Source organism: Entelurus aequoreus, linkage group LG05 (assembly GCF_033978785.1).
Source record: "Entelurus aequoreus isolate RoL-2023_Sb linkage group LG05, RoL_Eaeq_v1.1, whole genome shotgun sequence".
NCBI lineage: Eukaryota > Metazoa > Chordata > Actinopteri > Syngnathiformes > Syngnathidae > Entelurus > Entelurus aequoreus.
This window is the reverse complement of record NC_084735.1, coordinates 24509902-24536325: the sequence shown is the minus strand read 5'-3', so window position 1 is coordinate 24536325 and position 26424 is coordinate 24509902. Positions and strand designations below refer to the sequence as shown.

Below are 26424 nucleotides of genomic sequence, written 5' to 3'. Positions count from 1 at the left end.
AGTCCTCAAAGGCTTATTTTGAAAGTATAATTATGTTTATAGATTATATGATATCTGTTGTTGTGTTCCCTAATTTGAGTGACCTGGACATAATCTGGACTGTACATAAATGCTTATTTTGAAAATATAATTTTGTTTATAAATTATATGCAATCTGTTGTGTTCCCTAATTTTTTTCTGTGTACATGAATGAAGGTGTGTGTTGCTGAGTCCGACTTGGACATTAACTGGACTGGGCCTGGTTTAAAAAACCCTTTAAACAAATCTAATTTCATTGACAACCTGGTCTGTTGAAGATAAGGCCCTTTTTTAAAAAATAAAATAAAACAACATAAATAAATAAAAAACATTTCTTGGATAAAAAAGAAAGTAAAACAATATAAAAATAATTACATAAAAAATAGTAATTAATGAAAATGTTAGTGGACCAGCAGCCTATACAATCATGTGTGCTTCAGGGACTGTGTCCCTTGCAGATGTGTTGTCTATGTTGTGGGAACCAGAATATTGGTAGCAGAAAGAAATGACCCCTTTTGTGTGAGTGGGTGTGGATGAGTGTGCATGGGGGAGGTTGTTTGGGTTGATGCACTAATTGAAAGTGTATCTTGTGTTTTTTCTATGTATGTTTTTTTTTTTTTTTGTAATTTTTTTTTTTTTTTTTTTTTTTAGAACAGGCCCGCGGGCGACTCATCTGGTCCTTACGGGCGACCTGGTGCCCGCGGGCACCGCGTTGGTGACCCCTGGTCTATATCATCTTGTTATGGGACAATCACACTGTGCTGTTGCCATTTCTAATTTAAAGTAGTGTAAAGTTCTTACTTATATCTGTCAGTAAACTCGCCATGTAAGCGCTAAAACAAACCGGTGTAGTGAGTTTACATTATTCACCCAAGGAACTTCAGTTATTGGAGAGTTCCGGTCGGACGGTTTTTCACGGGGACACATTTCCGGCGTTATTGCACTAGTGAGCCACGGATGAGGAGATGCTGCTCCGATATTGATTTAAGTAAAGTCTGAATGTCATTAAAACAGTTAGCTCCATCTTTTGACACTTCTTCCACTCCCGTCCTTGCACGCTACACCGCTACAACAAAGGTGACGGAGAAAAGACGCTGCCGAAAGTGAGCCATGTACATAAGACCGCCCACAAAACGGCACATCCTGAAGCGACTGTCAGAAAGTGGCTTGGAGATGATCTGTAAAACATAACCTATACAAAATTTTGACCAAAGAAGCACCATTACATGTTATGTAGACCACAAGAAAGTTTTACATTTAGAAAAAAATGTATAATATAATATGACCCCTTTGAATGCACCCTATAATCCGGTGCACCTTTTGTATGAAAATAGACCTGAGTAGACCCGCTCATTGGCAGTGCACTTTATAATCTGGTGCGCTCTATGGTCTGGAAAATACGGTAATTGGCTTAACATTTAAAATCTTTAGTATTACAAGTGCTAGACTTCATAAAAATTCAGCAGTTCTTAAATCCAATGTTTTTCTTTTTCTAGTATCGATAAAATCAATCAATTCCTTTTAAAAGGATATTAGATCGATACCTATCGCTGTGAAGGCAAACTCTCCGAGCACAGATCGATATACTTGAAATTTTAACAATATAATTTGAAATATCAATCAACCGGTAAACCCCTAATACCATGTCATTTTTTGCAAAGCGGAATTTGTTTTTTATGGCAGTACAGTTGAAGCGCAGGCATGATATCGGCCATCTGGAGGATGCGATATCAACTCAGTAAAATAGCTAGCTTGTTACCTTGCTAGCTAGCTAACAAGTGTGAGACACATTTTTGTGAAAAATAGATTCATCTATCTTTTAGACAAAGTCCACTAGCTAAACTTTGTCAAAATCAATTCAAATACTTTTTTTTTATTTGTCAGGAACTTCATGTGTGAAACAGCATCATCACAATAAAAGTCACACACACACACGCGCACACACACACACACACTCACACACACACAAATTAGTTACGCTGCGTTGATTAAAAAAAAGACCTATTATAAGATATTTACCTATATAATGTATATTAGATGGCTCAATCGATTCATACTTTTTGAAAAGTTATTTAAAAAAAAAATATATATATATATTTTTTCTTCTTTCAAACATTAAAAAAAATAAAATAATTTTTAAACCATCTCTAGACAACCAAAACTAGCTTATCTAACCTGTAACATGTTTTGAAAAAGGTTCATTATAATTATTATACCAAATAATATATTGCGAGAATCTGTTTGAATCGAGAATCGTGTTGAAGCAAGACTCTGTTCTGAATCAAATTGTCGCCTCAGAAATCGTTATCGAATCTAATTGGTAGGTGTCCAAAGATTTGCACCCCTACTGGTTAATTTTCATTTATCGCTTGATTAATTGATTTATTGACTATCGGTGCAGGTCTACCTATAGACAAACAACATTCAGCATATTTTAACTTGGTGTTCAGTAGAATTAACAAACACACAGTGTAAACTTACTGTATCTAGCATATGTAGTGAAGTTGTAATGCTTTGAAATATTCTACAAACGTATTTCCTCCGTCGGCCTCTAGCAAATGAACCAAATTGCCTGTTGTTTCATCAAAGTTTGAACAATGACTGATTTCTTCAAGCTGTTTATCCGCTCCCTGTCAAATCTAATCAACACGGCTCTAATATGAAAGCAGATGCCAGTGTGACATTAGCAGAGAACAATCCTCTGTACATAAACTTGGCACGGCGCATGCAAACTGGCAATAAAACATGAAAGCAACAGAAGGCAGACGACCGCAGAAGCTTTTCAACCAATTTGGAACGTTGCTATTGGCCCTGCTGGGTTTGCAGCCGTGTTTCCCACAAAGTCGTTAGTGTCTGTCCTCTAAGGTAATTCCATTGGCCTTATGCATTCATCATGTTGCTGGAGGGGAGTCGAGCCCTGATATGTAACCTGCAAGGCTTTCTCCTTGATGATGCAAACCTGCTGTTTTTCCGCTCGTAATCTGACAATGACCTTCCTTGCAGACACAAACCTTAATTCAAAGTGACATTCCTCAGCCATTATGTACTCTCCGCGTTCGTGCTGTCACATTATAGAGAACTCCCAGCTGCATAAAGGACAACGTGGGCAAGCCGTCTCTCTTCGTTCATGCCTAGTGGCCTTAGTCAAACTCACCTTGGCTGCAGCCTTTCGCCTCAAAGGCAAATCCTATCATATACAAAAATATGCAGGGTTTTGTGACTGAGTGAGTAGCGCTCCATTTATCGTCTTATGTAACAACTACATTAGCACATGCAAGCTGAGTGCCTGCCTCGACCCAAACCACGTCCGCTGCAGAACTCTGACACTTTCTAAGCAAGCTGCCGAGCACATGTTTTTGGCACATGCATCCTTAGATAGCTACAACAGTCAGTCTGGTCTTGGGGGTGCATTTTGGGCAAAACCACATGCAGACTTTGGATGCAGAGACTGATTTTTATGGTTATGAATGATTATCTTGATGTGCACTTGGAGATTAAAAATGGGTATGTTGATTATTATTATAATTTGCCAAAAGCGCACCAACATGTCTATTTGATGGTTGGGAATGAAATCATGCGGATAACCAGTAGTCAGACCAGGACATTACTCGGTACGTTTACATGCACTAAATTAGTCTGATTTCTCAAATATTTTGGTTTCTACTGTTTTCCCACCTACATGTCAGAATCAGAATCAGAATAGTTTTATTGCCATTGTTTGAGAACGGGTTCACAAACTAGGAATTTTTCTTGGTGCAATCGTGCGACATAAAACACATATAACACATATTTGGTAATAAAAAGAGCTGTGAAGTCTCGGCTTCAATGCTCAATCTCTAATGTGACTGTTGACCGACCACTGCGTGCCTCTTGTACACTTGGGGACAATTTCAGCTTGTTAGTAGAATTAGACAGTGCTACATGCTAATAAGGTAGAGCTAGTAGCTTTCAAGCTCTGATAACTACAACTTTCCACTGTTATTTGATGTTGTTGGTAATGTTTTGTTCCATGTGCAGCTGAGATAGGCTCCAGCAGCCCCCACGACCCCACAAGGGACAAGCGGTAGAAAATGGATGGATGGATGGACACTTAAAGTTATTATGACCATCAGAGACATACAAAGATCGCTATTTTGGTGAACTTTGCTTGGACTATTTACTGTTAATTCTAGGTATGCAATGAATTATTTTTAATTGCTTATTTACATGTTAGTGGTGTTGTCTTAATTGTTGTATTTGGACGTTTAATTCTTCCATCAGTACATTAAATATGAATAACATTCCCGAGTGCAGCTGGGATATTCTCCAGCACCCCCGCAACCCCTTAGAGGGACAAGCGGTAGGAAATGGATGGATAGATGGTTGTCGTGGATGGTCTGAATGAATGAGATCAATGCTGTTTTGAAGTCATGTGATCTACCGCTATTAATTGTTGTTGTCTACTGAGTAACGAAACATACACATTATTTTTTTACTCTGTAATAATTATATTGTGTATACAAACAAGTTTTAATGTCAAAATATGGCTGTTGGGAGGTTTTTCTTAAGCAGTCTCTCCTTCCGCCGGGATGTGTTTGCGTCATGCCGCATATTTCTTCTTTGAAAACATCCTGTCATCCATTAAACAGGTAGGTTTTTATATTATATATTTAAAAATGTTGACTTATTTCCGCTACTATATCTTTACTTTGTATGCTTGTTTGCGTTAAAATTCAATCCCCCCCCCCCCAACAGCTTGTTCTTCTTCGCTTGTAAATAATGTCGTAACGAGAGGGGTGTTTGTCTTCCACAGAGATTGCACTGTTAATGCCTACATGCTAGAGAAAACTGTTTTCCAATCGCATAATTTAGGTGTATTAATCCGATTTTTCAAAAGATTAGATTAAGGCAGGGGTGGGCAATTAATTTTTACCGGGGGCCGCATGAGCAACCCGAGCACTGCTGTAGGGCCACATCGACAATATTTCAATTAAATTTTGCTCAATATTATTTTTGATGTATACCGTAAGATAAATAATAATAATAATAATAATTAATAATAATAGTAATACTTCAACATAGTGTGTGTAACAGCATTCCATGACTAATATAAATAAATTAACATTAATAATAAATGACAGTAAAATAAGCACACGTATGACTGAGGAGTCATAGTGTAACTTTGTGTGGTGTTTGAGTTGTCTGACTTTTTCTGTGGCCATAAACGCACCAGTGGTTTAGTCGTATGCATGTTGGTGACAGATGACAAGTTGGTTTTGGCCTGGTTTGTACGGCAGAAAATGACTAGTTTTTCGAGATAGAAGTGTTTTACTCATATTTTTGGTGTGGTTATGTCCGAATATAAACAGTTATGCTCAATAAAGTGATCGATATAATTCCTGTCCTCGAAGCATCTCGATAGACCAGGGGTCACCAACCTTTTTGAAAGCAAGAGCTACTTCTTGGGTAGTGATTAATGCGAAGGGCTACCAGTTTGATACACAATTCAATAAATTGCCAGAAATAGCCAATTTGCTCAATTTACCTTTAACTCTATGTTATTATTAATAATTAATGATATTTATCTTTGTGGAAACACTGATTATCTTAATGATTTCTCACAATAAATATATATAGAAACAGATAAATATCAATATGCAACACTTTATGCACATTTTTCAAATTGAACATTTTCAAATGATCACTTCTAAGACAGTCTTGTGAAATCACAATATCCCATTTTAACTAGCTAGCCACTAACATTTTTGAACAAATCATGAATTACTTTGCACCATGTTTGTACAAATAATAACTCGTGTAAAATACAAAAGTCAACTCTCAATTTTTTAAATAAATCATGTCACACTTTGAACTGGACACCAAATCTGTTATCTGTTTCTTTGTCAGTTAGTGAAGACCAAGTCTTTCAAATATTTTCTTGGATTTTCAAATTCTATTTGAGTTTTGTCTCTCTTAGAATTAAAAATGTCGAGCAAAGCGAGACCAGCTTGCTAGTAAATAAATAAAATGTAAAAAATAGAGGCAGCTCACTGGTAAGTGCTGATATTTGAGCTATTTTTAGAATAGGCCAGCGGGCTACTCATCTGGTCCTTACGGGCTACCTGGTGCCCGCGGGCACCGCGTTGGTGACCCCTGCGATAGACGTTACAATAATTGAACGGTGTTCAATTGAACGGTGTTGACGAACACCGTTAGGGCCGCTTGTTGTCACTGTCACTCAAAGTTGCATTGCAAAATTACATAGAATAAATATGTTTATTTTGTTTAGAATTCAGATGGTATTTGATTTGGTGCGCGGCATATATTTGCTGCGCGCAGCGGACGTTTGAGCAGTGCGCAATTGCGCAGGCACGCACCTTAGAGGGAACGTTGCTTGGCAGTCCTTGTCTTGTTGAAAACACGCCATTCGTCATCAACTTTTCTCTTTTTAGCGTCTCGTGTGTAAACCGTGCATCACTTGTCGCTGCATGTGCACCTTCACTCGCAGGTTACACACGGACACACGCCCATAAATAATACTTTTCAAAATAAAAGCAGCACAGTTGTATTGCGCGCACGACATAGATGTTTTTTCAACTTTATTTTGTAATTTGTGATTGCAGCTGTTCACATTCACTCACAATCACGCACACGCATACGTCCACACGGAAGTAATACAAATAACGATTTTCAAAACAAAAGCAGCACCGTTGTATTGCACACTCGACATAGATACTTTTTAAAATGTATATTGTAATTTATAATTGGCCTCACGCGGGCCGGACAGGGACGCACAAAGGGCCGGATGTGGCCCGCGGGCCGCAGAATGCCCAGGTCTGGATTAAGGTGTTTAAGAAAGCTTATTATAAGCCTAATTGTTTGAAAAATCTGACTAATTAAGTGCATGGAAACATACTGACTGTCAATGGCGACTCCTTGACTGTCAATCAAGTGTGAAGCGCCTCTTTCCTTTGGCGGCAGGTGAGTTTCTACACAAATTAAAGATACAGTCACTGTCCAGTGACCACCTTATAAGTACTTCAGGATGGTTGTGATGTAAGAAATTCTTGCATAGAGGTTGTATTCACGCCCGGCCCGTTAACTATGCGAGGCTTGAAGTGTTGGACCGGCGAGCGTCTGTTGTCGTAACGTTCTGGGTGGCATTTTGCCTTTCTCGAAGAAAAATGCCCTATACTTGCGTTGTTTTAGGCTGTTTGAGTCGCCAACAGGATAAAAGTTTCTTCAGAGTTATTCAAGATGTAATCAAGAAGGGTGAAAGATGTCAAGATTTTCCGAAAAACTATGAGAAAAGTGGGACGGACTTTAATTACTTGGGAGCAGAGTCGAAGAATGCAGAAATTTGCAGTTATCACTTTGTTAAAGGTTTGTTTGATATACTTTTAACTTATATTATGTCCAATTTAAGTATTATCTTCATAATATTTGTATTGTATCTTGTTTTGGAGTTCATAAAATGCATTTTTGCTACAAGTGTTTCGAAAAGCACCAACTCGCCGAGTCAAAATAAAAGAAGGCAAACATGAGCAAAACCTAAAAGAATTGAGCTTTTACCAAAGGCAGCAATCATAAATAAGGCTTTCAGCACATACACAACATTAATGTGGTCATATTTTGATGAAGACAGGAAAAAACACACATACTAGTAAGTGGCACATGCACAACAACAACAAACAGGGCTTATTTAGACACAAAGTTAAATCATGAAACGCAACCTTGCCCCAGGAAAAAATATTTTTTTATCCGGGAGAGTGTTGATACCAATTTATTTAACCCAGCCACACACAAAGAAATAGAGCTCCATGCTTTTCCAAGTTTTCATTTGTTTTGCCATGTAGGATGTCTGGCGGACCAGATAGTTCGACATGTCTGGGATATGTTCACGAATAATCCTTGAGATCACTCAACAAATCTTTTTTTGATAACTTATATGGATCTATGCAATCGCATGGTTTGAGTTTTTTAGGCCTCTTACATAAATTTCACACTCTGTTTGTTACACAGTAGCCTTGTTGGTTTGGTGGCTCACCACTTCGTTTACTTCTGTTCAAAAGTCATGTGACTAATTACAACCTATACAGTGGTACCTCAAGTATTTAGAGATACAAGCTCTCTTAGCCTTTTCTTATGCTTTAAGTTATGAATTTTCATTTGTGGCCCCACCATTGAGGGGAAAAAAACAAGGAGTTAAAAGCCATCATTGCTAGCTTTCGCAGCAAATGCCAGAACGAAACCTGCAAAACATCCCCAAAACACCGGGTCTTAGAATTGGACCACACCTACCGAGTTGAAATAACGACCGGCCATGCACCCAACCCACAGCGGCACTTCTCTTGTGAGCGCCCTGCATTATAAAAGAGCAGCCCAGGCACAGGGAGGGTTGAACTGCTGCTGTAGCTACGGAGGCGAACATCCAACGACCAAAGTGAAACCAACTTCACCGCGGTCGCTCTCCAAGGTAAATACTGGGCATTGTTACATTACTTTATAAAATACTGTAGCTGTGTGTAGTACATTCTATTGCACAGGTGTCAAACTGAATGCACAGGGTCCACATCTGGCATGCAAAAAACTGGAAATAATGTGCGTCAATAAGGCACTATTTCTTGCTAAATGTACAATTTTGGCAGAAAAAAATTGTACCGCATGCAACAGAAGTTCTTTTGAACTCAATAGTATTTGTTGCACCAAGAACTTTAACATCTGCTTGTCATGTTGACATCTCATTCAAAGCAAGTTTTTCGTCAGTTTGTTGATAAATAATGATAATCAATTGAAGGGGCCGATTGTGTAAAAATACCATGAGGCGAACTTGTGGTAAGTTGAAGTATGGCTACAAGCGGTCGTGTGAGGGCAGCAATAAAAAATTATAAAACTACGATAAAAATTAGTACAATACATAATATAATCTATTGTATTGTTTTCAAACATTATTATCTCAGGTAAAGTGAATTATATATATAGCGATTTTTCTCTAGAGACTCAAAGCACTTAGGTGGCGACCTGTCCAAGGTGTACTCCGTCTTCTGCCCGAGTGCAGCTGGAAATGGCTCCAGCGACCCAGAGAGGGACAAACGGTAGAACATGGATAGATGGATGTTACATATCAAAATGTGGGTATTCGGGGAAAAGGCAAGCCCCTATTAAATTTATTTCAATTATTTTAATGAATGACGTTGATTTGAGTTACAACTCAGCCATACAACATTAAAGTGCGTAAGTTGAGGTACCACTCAACTTGTCAAACCAATGAAAAGTTCTGTTTCAAGCAGATGATTGGCAAAGGTATTTTGATGCTTGAGTCAAAATAGGGTGCCCTTAATTTCCCAAATATAGTAGCGAGGAGTCTTTAAGGAGGAGTTGCACCCTCATCCAACACCACTGGCGTTAACTGTCCTCGTTATCTTGAGTCGAGCTGGCATCCAAAACATCTATAGTGACAGGTGATAATTACCCATCTTCTTCACCCTGACGGCATCACTGCCTCTGTTGACTTAATTTATGGATGTCGTTGCCAACGCCGACAGTTGGCGAGAGAGAGAAGCTTGTGAGCTTTTGTAGATCCACAGATAAAACAGACTTTCAGGGTGTGACCTAACGCAACATAACTCGCACATTAGAGCAGAACTGCACTTTAAAAAATTAAAAAATTGCCTATCATTCAGAGTCCCTTTGTAAGATAAGAACACATATGTTTTTCTTTGTTTATGCATTCTAACTCGTAAATAAACGTTAGGAAAAGTCAGCTAACAAAGGAGTCAATGGGTGGTCCTCTTATTTCGGCCACAAATCCCTCTAAATAACCATCCAAAAAGCGCCAACAATACTTTGTTTACATTTCATGACCTAAATATTAATAAAGTATTTGCTATGATGTTATTATAAGCACTAACGTTTAGAACCTACTTTTAGCGGCACATTGATCATTATGAGCTAACTGGCTTATGCTGCTGCATTGACATCATCAGCTCGGGAGCTGTTCTCTCACCAGCTGAAGAAAGTGAATTCTCGATCATTGGCTCTCAAACTTTTCACCAAATACCACCGCAGAAAACAATTGGCTCTCCAAGTACAACCATAATGACCAACATAAAAATACATTAATGTAGTAGGCATAACAATTTTTTTTGTTTAAAACAAGGCATACGTTTTATTTAACAAGTATATTTAATATTTTTGGCCACTGTAACATTACACTGTTTAAACAGTAAAACTGTTAGGGGTGTAAAAAAAATTGATTTTCAAATGAATCGTGATTCTTATCTGTAACGATTCTTAATCGATTAAAAACATTTTTTTAAATTTTTTTATTTTTAGTATGTCCTGTCCTGTCCAGCCACTCAGACAAATCATGTTGTTGATGTAGATGATCATATCAGCTGTACAGATTTACTTCAGAAAAGAGAAGTGCGTGATACTTCTCTTGGTGCCTTATTTGTATTTGACTTTAAATGTTTGAGTGGAACTTTATCAAACAAAAACAGTTTTATTTTAAGTAATATAAAAATGATCACAGCTGTTTATATATTCTTCGGAGGAATGTAATTAATTAATAGAACTGGCACCAAATGTTATTAAAAAGTATTGATTTTGAATCCAGGATCGTTTTGAATTGAGAATCGAATCGATACCCCCAAGAATCAAATCAAATCGTGTGGTGGCCAAAGATTCACAGCCCAAAAAAACTTGTGTTTGAAAATGTAATTAAGCATACCACTTTTTAGGCTTACCACTTGATCAGGAGAAGGCGACCTCCAGTATACCAAAAGCCAATTGAGCCCATTTCCCAACAAATCAAACCCACCCTAGAGCTGTAAACTCTGTTTGATCCCTAACATGATGATAACCAGTGTTGGGACTAACGCGTTACAAAGTAACGCGTTACTGTAACGCCGTTAGTTTCGGCGTTATTTTTTATATTCAGTAACTCAGTTTCCGTTACTACATGATGCGTTGCTGCGTTATTTTACGTTATTTTTTATGTAGTATCGGCTAGAAACAGAAGATCTGAGTGTGTTTTATTGGAGCGCTGCGGTGGAAAAGAAGAGGCGTGCTTTCTGGGGGTGGGGGTGGGGGGGACTCCCAGACCGTAGTTGAGGGGCGCAGGGGAGACGTTCCTCCAGGGCCTATGTACTTCGGGGCTAACAACCTTCACTTTACCCAAAAGTGGGTTTTTACAGCTGAGGGTGAATGACGAGGCCGGCGGTTTGTTGCAACTTTGTGACTTTATTGGACGCAGCCATCCACCAAACTAGAGCACCTGCACGCACTCACTGTCGCCGCTCCCTCACCTCTCTCGCCCACTCACTCACTGACATCACTCACCTCACATGCTGTCATATCTTAAAGGGCCACACACACACACACACACACACACATAGGCTACTCCCATAACAACTAACATGACATCATGGTGAAGCCAGAAGTCGAGTGTCTTAACATTCTCACTACTTTTCTTTTGTCGAGTACAAAGAAAATAACATTTTAGTTAGTGTCTAGGATCAATGATCCTATTTACTTAAAGTTAAAGTGCCATTATGTTGCAGCTATTTAAAATAGTTTTGTCAATTTGTTCTGGCCTGAAATAAATTGGCCCTTTGAAACATATCTTTGTCTTTGTGTGTTGTATGTAGACCACATTGCTTAGCAGAGTTCAGTGATGCAAATGCATGTCAAGTTGATCAACAGATTGTGTTATTCTCCAGTGCAATATCAGTACTGAAATGAAGGCTAAAAGGGCATTTAATGGGAGCCTTAAAAAAAAAAAAAGGGAAAAAAAAGAAGTAACTAAATAGTTACTTTTCACAGTAACGCATTACTTTTTGGTGTAAGTAACTGAGTTAGTAACTGAGTTACTTTTGAAATAAAGTAACTAGTAACTGTAACTAGTTACTGGTTTTCAGTAACTAACCCAACACTGATGATAACACTACTTACAGTTTCATTACACTTATGCTGTAGCATTTATAAAACACTAGACAGAAAACGACTCAAGTATTTTTGCTCTGATCATCTCTCCGCAGCAGTTCTGAAACTGCTCTTTTTCGGTCATCTCCAGGTGGGAAATGTTTCCGCAAATGCTGTGTGTTTGTTCTGGAAATGTCTTTCGACGTTTGATTTTTTTCTTGTTTGCTATTTTCTCCCCACATAATAAGCACACAGGTGAACCAACCTCATCAACAGTGGTCTGTCCGTTGCTAGCTGAAAACAATACAATTGCTTGGGAACAAAATGTAAATAATAGGGGGTGTGACCTACATTTTAATCGACAAAATATGAAAACACGTTTTATTTTCATATTACAAGATCACCAAAATCTCCAAAATAACAACTGTTACATTTAAATAAACTAAATAAATTAGATCAAATAACAATATATAGCGATTATTTATTGACAATTTGTTGCAAAGCCAAAGGGAGCCAAGGCTGAGGCATGAAAGAGCCAGTATCTATCTCCAGAGCTGTGGGTTGCAGACCTCTAGTTTGAGAATAGCTGTTCTATATTATAAATCATGCCCCCACCTGGCTAGTGGAAGGAGGTGATGGTGAGAAAAACAGGAAAAGATGCTTGTTTGTTAACCCTTTGCAAAGACTGATTCATTATTTGTCTAAACCAGTGGTTCTTAACCTGGGTTCGATTGAACCCTAGGGGTTCGGTGAGTTGGGCTCAGGGGTTCGGCGGAGGTCAAAACACACCCGACTCATCGTGTAAATAAAAACTTCTCCCTATCGGCGTATTACGGATACGGCAACAGCAGAAGTCACACTGATTTGCAGGTGTGTAATTTGTTGTGAGTTTATGCACTGTGTTGGTTTTGTTGTTTGAACAAGGTGGTGTTCATGCACGGTTCATTTTGTGCACCAGTAAAAAAACATGGTAACACTTTAGTATGGGGAACATATTCACCATTAATTAGTTGCTTATTAACATGCAAATTAGTAACATATTGGCTCTTAACTAGTCATTATTAAGTACTTATTAATGCCTTATTCGGCATGACCTTATTATAACCCTAACCCTCTAACCCTGGCCATAACCCTTTAACCCAACCCTAACCCGAACCCTAACCCTAACCAAATAACTCTAAATTAAGTATTTGTTACTTAGAATATGTTCCCCTAGTGTCCAAAAAACTCTAAATTAAGTCTTTGTTACTTAGAATATGTTCCCCATACTAAAGTGTTACCAAAAACATATAATAATTTTGTCTTGAATTTGACAAAAAAGGAGGGTTCGGTGAATGCGCATATGAAACTGGTGGGGTTCGGTACCTCCAACAAGGTTAAGAACCACTGGTCTAAACTAATCCAAACATATAAACATCCCAGCAGTTGGCATCCCAGTGAGAGCAGACATTGTACAGTAAGTGGTTGTTTTATTATGTATGTTGTCTGCATGAGTAGTTGTCAGTGTTGTTGAAAAAGGAAAAAGCAAACGTTGTCATGCGTCTTGGAAATTAATGCGCAAATTACATAAATATATCATGTTATTGTGAATGTGCCTGATACTACATTAATACTTACGGCATGCATATACAACATTGATGGAGGTGTTCGGATGTTTTTAGAGCGCTTTAAAGGCGGAATAGAGCGACTCCTATTGTAAGATGACTTTTCCTAACGTTTATTTATGAGTTAGAATGCATAAAAACATTTGATTGATTGATTGAAACTTTTATTAGTAGATTGCACAGTGCAGTACATATTCCGTACAATTGACCACTAAATGGTAACACCCAAATAAGTTTTTCAACTTGTTTAAGTCGGGGTCCACTTAAATTGATTCATGATACAGATATATACTATCATCATAATACAGTCATCACACAAGATAATCATCAGAGTATGTACATTGAATTATTTACATTATTTACAATCCGGGGTGTGGGATTTGGAGGGGGGTTAGGTTTGGTTGATATCAACACTTCAGTCATCAACAATTGCATCATCAGAGAAATGGACATTGGAACAGTGTAGGACTGACTTGGTAGGATATGTACAGCAAGTAGTGGACATAGAGAGAGAGATCAGAAAGCATAAGAATAAGTATCTACATTTGATTATTTACATTTGATTATTTACAATCCGGGGAGGTAGGATGTGGAAGGGAGGGTGTTAGTTTAGGGTTGAAGTTGCCTGTAGGTGTTCTTTTAGTGCGGTTTTGAAGGAGGATGGAGATGCCCTTTCTTTTACACCTGTTGGGAGCGCATTCCACATTGATGTGGCATAGAAAGAGAATGAGTTAAGACCTTTGTTAGATCGGAATCTGGGTTTAACGTGGTTAGTGGAGCTCCCCTTGTGTTCTTGTCTTACATTAGGATTGTGAATGATAAACAAAATCCCCCCCAAAAAAGTGCAGTTCCACTTTAAGTTGTCAAAGCGAATCAACATATTTATACGGCAATGAAGTAAAAACTGGGCCATCACAAATGTACAAAAGAGGTTCCTTGTGGTCACCATGTGCATTCATGGAAAATGCAGACCTGTCCCAAATGCACACTATGGAACCATTAATGCACTTTGTTGCATCCTTTTTGTACAGTCATGTATCGGTCTAATTGGTTAGGAAACACATTGAAAGGGGATATAAGGGGACCATAACGGAAGCCAGCCTATTTCTTACCCGATGCAAGGCGCTCTAGTGTGGAGGGAGGGAGGTCCTCTCTGCTCCGTGCAGGGAGAGATGCAGGGATGCTGGGCGCCTTCCCCCCTGTGCTCCTCGGCGCACGACAAAAAAACAGGAGTAGATTCTGGATCGATCGCCGCCCAGCTTTTACACGCCAATTCTGCAGCTCCTCAGCGCGCACATCCGCGGACACCGAGTGACTCGGATGGGTGTCCCCTGTCCGTCTCACATCAGCCGCGTCCCGCAGAGCATGACCAGCGATGATGCCGCGGCGTGGTGGTCCCCTCCGGCGGACAGTGTCTTCTATAGGCGACGGAGGGAGAGGAGGACGGCGTGTTTTAAACGGTGTGAGCGGATAGAGTGGATTTAAACGGCGTGGGGGGTGGTGCTGTCGGGATTACGTGGTGGGTCTTTAATTAGATAGCGCTGCGCCTATTGGCACCGACGTGGCGCACAGCCCCGCCCACTTTCCCCGGCTCTCTCGTCTTTAAAAGTGTGCGTCACCACGGTAGAATAAAGGCGCACATAGTGCAATTTACACCAACTCTGCGTCACGAAGAGATTTTTAGGATACTGCACATATATTTGGTCATTCTCGGCCTTTTTAATGAGGACATTTAGCTGCAGTTTCCTTCAGAAGGACTTACACTCTATAGGGGGTTGCAGATTTTAATATCTTATTGCTACCGGTATATATACATGCATTTAATTCGTTTTATTGCACATATGTACTAGGGGTGTGGGAAAAAATCGATTCGAATTCGAATCGCGATTCTCACGTTGTGCGATTCAGAATCGATTCTCATTTTTAAAAAATCAATTTTTTAAAAAAAAATATAATTAAAAAAAATGTATTTTTATTTTTTTATTAATCAGTCCAACAAAACAATACACAGCAATACCATAACAATGCAATCCAATTCCAAAGCCAAACCCGACCCAGCAACACTCAGAACTGCAATAAACAGAGCAATTGAGAGGCGACACAAACACGACACAGAACAAACCAAAAGTAGTGAAATAAAAATGAATATTATCAACAACAGTATCAATATTAGTTATAATTTCAACAGTGATTAAAAGTCCCTCATTGACATTATCATTAGACATTTATAAAAAAAAAAAAAAAGAACAATAGTGTCACAGTGGCTTACACTTGCATCGCATCTCATAAGCTTGACAACACACTGTGTCCAATATTTTCACAAAGATAAAATAAGTCATATGTTTGGTTCATTTAATAGTTAAAACAAATTTACATTATTGCAATCAGTTGATAAAACATTGTCCTTTACAATTATAAAATCTTTTTACAAAAATCTACTACTCTGCTTGCATGTCAGCAGACTGGGGTAGATCCTGCTGAAATCCTATGTATTGAATGAATAGAGAATCCTTTTGAATCTAGAAAATAATCGCTTTTGAATCGAGAATCGTGTTGAATTGAAAAAAAATCGATTTTGAATCGAGACCCCAAGAATCTATATTGAATCGAATCGTGGGACACCCAAAGATTTGCGGCCCTACATATTGTACATACTGTATATTTGATGTAACGGAGGCCAGCCAGTGTACCCTAGCATAGGCGCCGATCTACATTTCTGCCAGTGGGTGCTCGGTGTGTGTGTATTAGTGTTGTCCCGATACCAATATTTTGGTACCGGTACCAAAAGTATTTTAGTACTTTTCGGTACTTTTCTAAATAAAGGGGACCACAAAAAATTTCATTATTGACTTTATTTTAACAAAAATATCTTATGGTGCATTAAACATATGTTTCTTATTGTAATTGTGTCCTTAACCCTTGTGTGGTGTTCATATTGTTGTTACTCAGCCAGTGTTTGTGGGTCTGATGGACACGTTGCATTTTGTGGCTTTTAATGCCTCACAATCAAACACTTATGTTAAAATACTGACTTATCCCAAAAAACATCTGTAATGAAGTGCTTTGAGAGGCTGGTAAAGGAATATATTGTCTCCAGACTTCCCCCGACATTCGACCCATACCAGTTTGCTTATCGCCCTAACCGCTCCACAGAGGACGCCATCTCCTCTGCACTCCACCTGAGTTTAGCAAATCTGGAAGGAAAGGACACACACGTGCGGATGTTGTTTCTGGACTTCAACTCGGCATTCAACACCATCATCCCGCAGCACTTGGTGAGCAAACTGGCCACCCTTGGATTCAGTACCCCCCTATGCAACTGGCTGCTTGACTTCCTCACAGACAGACCACAGTCTGTGAGAGTGGGCAACAACACCTCCAGTGCCATCTCCCTGAGCACCGGCTCCCCCCAGGGCTGCGTCCTGAGTTCACGTTGATGACCCATGACTGCTGCGCCAGGTCCACTACTAACCACATTGTGAAGTATGCGGACGACACAACAGTAGTGGGCCTCATCCGTGACAACAACGACATGGACTACAGGGAGGAGGTGAAACATCTGGTTAACTGGTGCAGAACCAACAACCTGGTCCTGAACGTCGACAAGACCAAGAAGATCATCGTCGACTTCAGGAAGCACCAGTCCAGTCATGCTCCACTCTTCATCAACGGCACAGCGGTGGAGATGGTAAGCAGCACCAAGTTCCTGGGGGTGCAGATAACTGACAATATAACCTGGTCCCTACACACCGGAGCTCTTGTAAAAAGAGCTCAGCAGCGCATGCACTTTTTGCGTGGAATGAAAAGAGCACAGCTCCCTCCCCCCATTCTCAGCACATTCTACAGAGGCACTATAGAGAGCCTGCTGACCAACAGCATCTCTGTCTGGACTGGAGCCTGCAGTGCCTCAGACTGGAAGTCTCTCCAGAGAGTGGTGAGGACGGCGGAAAAGATCATCAGGACTCCTCTTCCTCCTATCCAGGAAATCGCAAAAAGCCGCTGCCTGACCAGGGCTCAGAAAATCAGTAGACTCCTCCCACCCCCACCAAGGACTGTTTTCACTGCTGGACTCTACAAAAGCGGTTCTACAGCCTCCGTAGCAGAACTTCCAGGTTCTGTAACAGCTTCTTCCCTCAGGCCATAAGACTCTTGAACGCATCATAATAATCCCCTCAATTCCCCCAAAAAATTGATTAACTCGCTGGAATATAAAGACAATATAACATACATCCATAAACGTGGATGCATATGCAAACGTGCAATATATTTATCTTTACAGTAATCTATTTATTTATATCTGCACCTTATTGCTTTTTTATCCTGCACTGCCAACCAGCTAATGCAACGAAATTTCGTTCTAATCTGTACTGTAAAGTTCAAATTTGAACGACAATAAAAAGTAAGTCTAAGTCTAAGTCTAAGACCCACAAATACTGGCTGAGTAACAACAATATGAACGTTGCATGGAAATTTCTCTGCCAGTTTCTGCATCCCACAGGGATTATTCTTTTGTGTTTCTGCACCTGCGCTTCCCACACAAGGTTGCAACATTGTTTGTCAACACTGTCTGCGCTCATTTTGTCGCACATTTGACCCTCTGATGTTCTGTGTACCTACACTCTGTCCTCCTCCTGTCTAGGCCTGCTGTGTGTGTGTGTGTGTGTGTGTGTGTGTGTGTGTGTGTGTGTGTGTGTGTGTGTGTGTGTGTGTGTGTGTGTGTGTGTGTGTGTGTGTGTGTGTGTGTGTGTGTGTGTGTGGGCGTGTGGTACACAGAACATCAATTTCCACACTTCTATTAGCCCTGGGTCCAGTGGACCCTGGACATCTTATATGTAATAGAAATGTGTAGGGGGGGTGTATGGTGTGTGTGTTCATTAAATATGTATTCTGATATATGTTCTTCACAGAAAATGAGCCAAAGCCAGTGAGTCTCAGTTTGAAAAATTAATTAATTGTATCATTTTTCTTTTAATAAAAATCGAAAACGGGTCCCACAGACCCGAACACCACACAAGGGTTAAATAAAATAGTGAACATACAAGCATACTCGCCAACCCTCCCGAATTTTCCGGTACACTCCCGAATTTCAGTGCCTCTCCCGAAAATCTCCTGGGACAACCATTCTCCCGAATTTCTCCCAATTTCCAGCTGGACCTGAGTGAGGACAGCCTGTCGTCACGTCCACTTTTCCTCCATAAAAACAGCGTGCCGGCCCAGTCACGTTATAACATCTACGGCTTTTGGAGCTCAGTGCGCAACTGCACACACAACAAGAAGGAGACTATTATATATGTCTCCGTTATCCATAGGTTTATCTATAACCGATAAAGTAGGCAGGCACGGGGCTATTTCTCAGTGTGTGTTTATTCCAGCCGGCACGTTAATACACTGACACACAACATCCGGATTCCCATCATGCATTGCTTCAAAACTACGGCAAGTAGTGATATCCAAAAAAAAGATAGTGACAGAGAATAGAACGAGGATGGACAAATCAACCCTAAACTCACTCCTTTCCTGCAAATTAAATTTCACAGATGCGGCCCATACCTATGCTCCTTCAAAGGCTGTGCTACTGGCTGCAAAGCATTGCACTTTCAAATACAACAATGAGTAGAGAGGAGTGTTATGTGTGTGTATACGTGTAAATCAATTAACACTGAAATTCAAGTATTTCTTATATATATATATATATAAAAGAAATACTTGAATTTCAGTGAATTCTAGCTATAAATATACTCCTCCCCCCTTAAACCCCCCCTCCCAATCTCCCGAATTCGGAGGTCTCAAGGTTGGCAAGTATTCATACAAGACAACTTGTCTTTTAGTAGTAAGTAAACAAACAAAGGCTCCTAATTTAGCTGCTGACATATGCAGTAACATATTGTGTCATTTATCATTCTATTATTTTGTCAAAATTATTAAGGACAAGTGGTAGAAAATGTATTATTAATCTACTTTTTCATTAACTGTTAATATCTGCTTACTTTCTGTTTCAACATGTTCCATCTACACTTTGTTAAAATGTAATACTCACTTCTTCTTCTGTTGTTTGATACTTTACATTAGTTTTGGATGAGGCCACAAATATTTGATCCAATACCAAGTAGTTACAGGATCATACTGCACATTGGTCATATTCAAAGTCCTCATGTGTCCAGGGACATATTTCCTGAGTTTATAAACATAATATAAATAAAAATAAAAAAATATTTTTTTACTTTAAATTTTTTTGATGTAATCATAGTAGTATCGACTAGATACGCTATTGTACGTGGTATCATTACGGTGCATGTTAGGTGTAGATCCACCAATGGCGTTTGTTTATATTGTAGCGTCCCAGAAAAGTTGGTGCTGCAGGGAATTCCTGGAATTTGTTCTGTAGTGTTTATGATGTGTTGCGTTGCAAATATTCTTCCAAAATGTGTTTCTCGTTGCTTAGTGTGGTTTCACTATATGGCACGTGTTTATGACAGTGTTGGCATTGTTCATACAGCCACCCTTAGTGTGACATGTATGGCTGTTGAGTAAATATGTCCTTCATTTGATCATGTACAGTGTGTTCAAAGACTAGATGATAGTGTCATTAGTTCATTATGGGGCACAATGAAATCTTGGTAGGCTTTGTTAAATATAGACTATATGATTCGTGACTTTTTTATGATGTAAAACGGACCAAACTCACCACAAAATTAACAACAACAAGATTTTTCAACAACAATTTTTAAAGATTGGAAGTTGCCATCAATCCCACGTGGGTGCTCGGCATTGTCAGTGGGTGCTCGGGCCCCGAAGCACCCACGGGATTGGCGCCTATGTACCCTAGTAAACCCTCACTCCCTGACTACATTTAAAGGCCTACTGAAATGAATTTTTTTTATTTAAACGGGGATAGCAGGTCCATTCTATGTGTCATACTTGATCATTTTGCGATATTGCCATATTTTTGCTGAAAGGATTTAGTAGAGAACATCGACGATAAAGTTCGCAACTTTTGGTCGCTGATAAAAAAGCCTTGCCTGTACCGGAAGTAGCGTGACATCACAGGTTGTGGAGCGCCTCACATCTGCACATTGTTTACAATCATGGCCACAAGCAGCGAGAGCGATTCGGACCGAGAAAGCGACGATTACCCCATTAATTTGAGCGAGGATGAAACATTTGTGGATGAGGAAAGTGAGAGTGAAGGATTAGAGGGCGGTGGAAGCGATTCAGATAAGGAAGATGCTGTGAGAGGCGGGTGGGACCTGATATTCAGATGGGAATTACTAAAATAGTAAATAAAAACAAGACATATATGTGCTCTATTAGCCACAACACAACCAGGCTTATATTTAATATGCCACAAATTAATCCCGCATAACAAACACCTCCCCACTCCCGTCCATATAACCCACCAATACAACTCAAACACCCGCACAACACACTCAATCCCACAGCCCAAAGTACCGTTCACCTCCATAAAGTTCATACAGCACATATATTTCCCCAAAGTTACGTACGTGACATGCACATAGCGGCACGCACGTACGGGCAAGCGATCAAATGTTTGGTAGCCAAAGCTGCGTACTCACGGTAGCGCGTCTGCTATCCAACTCAAAGTCCTCCTGGTTGTGTTGCTGTAGCCAGCCGCTAATACACCGATCCCACCTACAGCTTTCTTCTTTGCTGTCTTCATTGTTCATTAAACAAATTGCAAAAGATTCACCAACACAGATGTCCAGAATACTGTGGAATTTTGCGAGGAAAACAGACGACTTAATAGCTGGCCACAATGGTGTCCCAATATTTCTGCACAATCCGTGACGTCACGCGCAAACGTCATCATACCGAGACGTTTTCAGCAGAATATTTCGCGGGAAATTTAAAATTGCACTTTACTAATCTAACCCGGCCGTATTGGCATGTGTTGCAATGTTAAGATTTCATCATTGATATATAAACTATCAGACTGCGTGGTCGGTAGTAGTGGGTTTCAGTAGGCCTTTAAACTGCAAGCCAAAGTGGACCAAATCAGATTTTTCCCAAATCTGAATTTTTCCAGCTGTTTAGATTACAGGTAAAATGTGGTCTTTATCAGACTCCAATATACACAATGTGACTGACTTCACTTGCATGCACATAAGTGAAAACCAAGGAAGTTGACCGGATTCTGTAATTGAACAAGGAAGCCGTTATTATTACTACTTTGCAAAATAAAAGCCGCCACATGTTAAAAATGAGGGGTTTTACGTGAAAACAAATTAAATATAATGTATAAATGGATATATTTTACTGCCTTTTTTACATCATGGCCAGGGGACTCCAGATGAAAACTAGCCTGCTGGCTAATTCTGGCTTTTTTAACCACGTGTAGTCATGTGTTTTATGAAATTTGAAATAAACTAATCTTAATACAGTGCAGCCGAAAAGTATTCACATGCAGCGCTTCACTTTTTCCACATTTTCTTATGTTACAGCCTTATTCGAAAAAGGGAATTAATTAACTTTCATCCTCAAAAATGTGAGTTTTTTTTTTATTTCTTTTTTCTTTTAAATAAAGAAAACTAGGAAATCACATGTACATACGTATTCACAGCCTTTTTCATGAAGATCAAAAGTTAGCCCGGGGCATCCTGTTTCAACTGTTTATCCTTGAGATCTTCTTACAACTTAATTTGAGTCCACCTGTGGTAAATTCAGTTGGTTAGACATGATTTGGAAAGACACACACCTGTCTATATTTGTGGTTACCCACTTGACAGTGCATGGCAGAACACAAACCAAGAATGAAGTCGAAGGAATTGTCTGTCGACCTCCGAGACTGGATTGTCTCGAGGTACAGATTTGGGTAGAGCACCTTGAAGGTCCCAATGAGTGGCCTCAATCATCTGTGAATGGAAAGCGTTTGGAACCACCAGGACTATTCCTAGAGCTGGCCGGCCATCTAAACCGAGAGGGGGAGAAAGGCCCTAGTCAGGGAGGTGACCTGATGGTCACTCTGTCTACAGCATTCCTCTGTGGAGAGAGGAGAACCTTCCAGAAGGACAATCATCTCTGCAGCAATCCACCAATCAGGCCTGTATGGTAGAGTGGCCAGACGGAAGATAATCCTTCGAAAAAGTTTGCCAAAATGCACCTGAAAGACAAACAAAATTCTATGGTCTGATGAAACAAAGATTGAACTCTTTGGCGTGAATGCCAGGTGTCATGTTTGGAGGAAACCAGGCACCACTCATCACCTGGCCAATACCATTCCTACAGTGAAGCATGGCAGTGGCAATATCATGCTGTGGGGATGTTTTTCAGTGGCAGGAACTGGGAGACTTGTGAGGATAGAGGGAAAGATGAATGCAGCAATGTACAGAGACATCTTGGATGAAAAGCTGCTCCAGAGCGCTCTTGAACACAGACTGGGGAGACGTTTCATATTTTAGCAGGACAACAACCCTACTGTAAGCACACAGTCAACATATCAAAGGAATAACTTCAGGACAACTTTGTAAATGTCCTTAAGTGGCCCAACTAGAGCCCAGACTTGAATCTGATTGAACATTTCTGGAGAGATCTGAAAACAGTTGTGCACCAACGCTTCCCATCCAACATGATAGAGTTTGAGAGGTGCTGCAAAGAGAAATGGGCGACACTGCCCAAAGATATGTGTGCCAAGCTTGTGGCATCATATTCAAAAAGACTTGAGGCTGTAATTACTGCCAAAGGTGCATCAACAAAGTATTGAGCAAAGCCTGTGAATACTTATGAACATGTGATTTCTTAGTTTTTTATTTGTAATACATTTGCAAAGAAATAAAAAAAACAAAACACATTTTTGCATTATCAATATGGGGTATTGTGTGTAGAATTTGAATAAATATATATTCAATATTAATATATTTGGGCGGTTTCTAATCTTTTTATGGCTGTTAAGTAGAGGAGACACGGACATCAGCGTGAATCTACCTTAGTTATTTTTCTACTCCCTCACGTAAAAAACTTAGGCAATGTACGTAACATGTAAGCAAATACGCCACATCATTCGCTATTTCTTAGGAATCAAAGTATGTATATATCATCATGATTTGTGCACTATTGACAAGTAATGCACCGAAAATTTGGCCGCCGGAAAAAGACTTTGATCACCGAAAAAGCGCTGCCGAAACCGAATGTCGTCATGACTTATTTACGGGCCGAATCTGAGCTTGCACACATAAATGACATACGTCAACCAAAGATGACGTAAAAGTTGCTAACAGGTGGAATTGTCGTTTAGACCGGAGTCACATTTGAAAAGATCCGGTTCCAAATGAATTTGGACTACCTCCTGATGTGTCCCAAATCTGATGCTAAAACATCCAATTTAAAGCACTTTGGAGCGTTTGAACTGGCAAAAAAAAAATCTGATTTGGTGTCCATTGTAAACGGAGCCCATGACGACCTCAAGAGCAGTGCTAGCTATCGGGTTGATAGCTCGTGCTTTTAGCTCGGTATTTAGCAAGCACGTCTCTCATGCTGGCAACTCAGGTTTGAGTCCCGGGCAGAAAAGAAAAGGCAGGGATTGAACCACATGGGCTACACAAACACATTTTACAAAAAATAATCAGCTGTAGTAAGTCATCAGCTCAAAATTACGTTTACAAAACAAGTATAAGAATCAGCACCTCCAAGTCCGAGTCCATGGTTCTTGCCCGGAAAAGGGTGGAGTGCCATCTCCGGGTTGGGGAGGAGACCCTGCCCACAAGTGGAGGAGTTCAAGTACCTCAGAGTCTTGTTCACGAGTGAGGGAAGAGTGGATTGTGAGATCGACAGGCGGATCGGTGCGGCGTCTTCAGTAATGCGGACGCTGTATCGATCCGTTGTGGTGAAGAAGGAGCTGAGCCGGAAGGCAAAGCTCTCGATTTACCGGTCGATCTACGTTCCCATCCTCACCTATGGTCATGAGCTTTGGGTTATGACCGAAAGGACAAGATCACGGGTACAAGCGGCCGAAATGAGTTTCCTCCGCTGGGTGGTGGGGCTCTCCCTTAGAGAAAGGGTGAGAAGCTCTGCCATCCGGGGGGGAGCTCAAAGTAAAGCCGCTGCTCCTCCACATCGAGAGGAGCCAGATGAGGTGGTTTGGGCATCTGGTCAAGATGCCACCTGAACGCCTCCCTAGGGAGGTGTTTAGGGCACGTCCGACCGGTAGGAGGCCACGGGGAAGACCCAGGACATCTCCTGCTTAGGCTGCTGCCCCCGCGACCTGACCTCGGATAAGCGGTATAAGAAGACCACGAACCACTCCCATATGTTATCAAGAGAACAGATTTAAAGGACAACTGAATGTTTTGGCAGAATTTTGTCCATCTACAATCCCTATGTGAGAGAAGAACACTTTCCCCTTTTCTGTGAGTTCTTGATAGTTAAAAATTGCTAGCACGAGGCGGCTAACAAAGCAACTAATGGGGATTCTACTCTGACAAAAAACAATAACGTTGCATTTACATACCATTACCTGCATATAGGGCCATATGGAGCAAAACTGATACCATGGCATTTTTAGTCCGAATGGCGGTATACGTTATATATCCTAAAAAACGTGGAAAGTGCTTAAGGTTGCCTAATTGTTTTATGGCTAGATAACTAGAGTACTCATATTATTTGTGTTGTAACGTGTTGTTCATTCTCAATCAATCAATCAAAGTTTACTTATATAGCCCTAAATCACGAGAGTGTCAAAGGGTTGCACAAGCCACAGATCCCACATCAGGGCATTGTGTTCATTAACGTTAGGTTTATATCCTCACGCTTGTGCGTGAGGATAAATGGAGCTTTTACTCGCTCACTGGGGTGAAAGCCGCTGGTTGTTCAGTTTAAAACTATTACGCCATATTCATTTGAAAAGTTTTGTTGAGGTGCGTCATTTTGCGTCAGAGAAGCCTACGTAGAGGAGGAAATGACCGTAACAAAGGCATATCAAAAGGTATATTGTCTCGAATATATACCGCTTTCTGAAATATACCGGTATACCGCCCAGCCCTACCTGCATAATAATGCATTTGGCTGGTGACCAGTATAGGGTGTACCCAGCATCTCGCCCTATAATCCCTTGACAAATGGTCATTGAATTATAGGTAGTTAGTTGCCAAGTCCCTGCAAAGATGTTTTGCTTGACGACGGCCATGTTTTTCAACCATTGTTGTTTTTTACAGTAATGTTTTTATTTGTCCCTTAAAAGTGTGTACCAAAGTTGGTGCTAATTTGGCAAAACATGTTAGTTACATTGGCATTGAGCTGTGTGAGAAATTTCAAGTCAAGCAAACTTATGGGCGTCAAGCTTTGAAGTTTAATCGTAGCGCCACGATGGTGGTGTGTTTGTCATATGAATAGTAGCACACAGGAGGGGTGCGAGTTTTGACACATAGTCACCCTATTGTGCAGCGGTTCACAAGTAGAAGTTAGCTTACACAAACAACTTCATACAGTTATGTGGTAGCTTTGGAGATGGGTGTATTTTTTTTAAAAATAATGCTCTTCCGTTGGCAGTTACATGACCAGTATAAAGCTTAAGGATTTTGTTCTACTGTGTAAAGCAAATGCAAGTAAAAAATGACCTTTTTCCTCTTCACATTGAATCAAAAATACTGAAATTCCACGACATAGTGAATGTGCAAACAGCTAAAATTATACACAAAGCAAACTATAATCTGCTACCCAAGAATATACAACAACTCTTCTCAACAAGAGTATAAATATAATCTTAGAGAAAAATGTAATTTAAAACATTTGTATGCACGTACAACACTTAAGACCTTCAGTATATCAGTGTGTGGAATTAAATTTTGGAATGGATTAAGGAAAGAAATCAAACAATGCACTAATATGATCCACTTCAAGAAACTCTTCAAACTTAAGTGTTTACAAAGTACAAAGAAAAAGAACCATG

At 40.0% G+C, this 26424-nt stretch overlaps 1 protein-coding gene and 1 long non-coding RNA gene across 3 annotated transcripts in view; one reads left to right on the top strand and one right to left on the bottom strand.

Annotated features, from left to right (window-relative positions):
• The window catches only part of LOC133650356 (hippocalcin-like protein 1), a 120309-nt gene extending 105299 nt beyond the window's left edge, over nt 1–15010 (bottom strand). The window contains exon 1 of the mRNA XM_062047502.1: nt 14639–15010. The gene's annotated coding sequence lies outside the window, so the exon portion shown is untranslated. The remainder of the gene's footprint in view (nt 1–14638) is intronic.
• Nucleotides 1–26424, top strand: part of LOC133650357 (uncharacterized) — a 258130-nt gene that overhangs the window by 25225 nt on the left and 206481 nt on the right. The window lies entirely within an intron of this gene.